Source organism: Buceros rhinoceros, unplaced genomic scaffold (assembly GCF_000710305.1).
Source record: "Buceros rhinoceros silvestris isolate BGI_N320 unplaced genomic scaffold, ASM71030v1 scaffold17561, whole genome shotgun sequence".
Classification (NCBI taxonomy): Eukaryota; Metazoa; Chordata; class Aves; order Bucerotiformes; family Bucerotidae; genus Buceros; species Buceros rhinoceros.
In genome coordinates, this window is record NW_010395013.1 from 331 (window position 1) to 1,793 (window position 1,463).

Genomic DNA, 1,463 nt, shown 5'->3' on the forward strand with positions numbered 1-1,463 from the left:
AGGACACCGCTGCCTGGAAAGGGACTGCATAGACACATTGGCCGGTTGTGCAGCATTTTTTTGGTGCACCGGTGGTGGAACGCTTCTGCACCGGTGCTGGAGCTCTGCCCGCGCATGTTCTGCTCCCTTCAGCTACTGGAAAGGAACCCATGTGCCACCCGTGGGGAAAAAGGGAACCTTCTCCTCCGAGAGGGCTCCAAGGACTGCCTGGCTCTCAGGAATGGCAGAGCCAGCGCCATGGTGTCCCACTGGTGTCTGGCTGTCACCAACCATGACTCTGCGAGCTCAGATGCCCCAGCAGCTCCCGCATGGAGGAGACCTGCTGCAGGGACCCATTAGCAATCCTGGGATGGGCACCAGAGCAGGATGGACCACACCTCTGGGGACCCAGACTGGTGGCCTGGATACAGGCAGCTCTGGGCTCACTGGGTGAATGGGGACCGCCAAGCTCTAACCATTGGTGGTTATTTGGAGCCAGGCTGGGCTCTGCACCTCTTTCCTAAGGAGGAGAGCCCCGGGCTGGGGCTGTGAAGGTATTCAAGGGAACGTTCACTTGCCTGCAGGTATCAGAGCTGGGAATAGTCCCTTTTAAATCTTCCTAGAGGAACCTATTGCTTTGTGACAGAAAGCAGAGACCTTCTGCCTGAGAAAACAGATTTGTGGAAGAGCCGAGAAAACACCACCCTGTGTGTCAGAGTTTGTCCCAGGCTCCAGGCCTGATCCGATCCCCTTCCCTGGGGAACTGGAGAGGCTTATCCTGAAAACGCAGCAGCTCGTTTCTGCTCTTGCCAGCAGCTGCACTGCCAGCAGGGAACATCCTGTTGGGAAACCAGCATCTGCCAACAGCTGGATCCCAACCCCTCGGTACACTGGGGACCACATGGGTGCTGCGTGTCTCTACAGACCAGAGGCGCTCACGCCCTCCTCACACTCCTGTCCTTCCATTCCACAGGGTGGAAGGACTGGGGAAGCCCCAGAGCTGGCTGGGTGTGGTGGTGTGGTGGTGTGAAGCCCCATGCAGTGTTCTCAAGTGGTTGCAAGCCATGGAGATGTCCTTCAGCAAGAAGCAGGATTGCTCTCGGAGGTGAAGCAGGGCTGCTCTAGCTGATGTGGGAGCGATGGAGAGAAGAGGTGTGGATAGATAGTCCAGAAGGCTCCTCTGAGGGCAGGCTCAGGACACACCGCTCTCAGTGAGGGCTTTGGGCTTGTTCAGATGCATCTAGGAGAGGACCAGGAGAGGCAATGACTGCTGATGATGCTGGTCTAAAAGGAGGCAGGAGAATCTGGAGAGCAGGGTGCAGGCAGCATGACGAGCAGACCTTTAGCAACGGGTCTTGATGAGAAGTGACTATAAAGTGGCTTTCAAGACAGGCTGAAGGGTCGGCTTAGAATAACGGCAAGTTGGACCTGCTCCCATCCAGGACAGAAGAGAGGGCTGCATGTCAGTGGGCTTTCAGGGATTA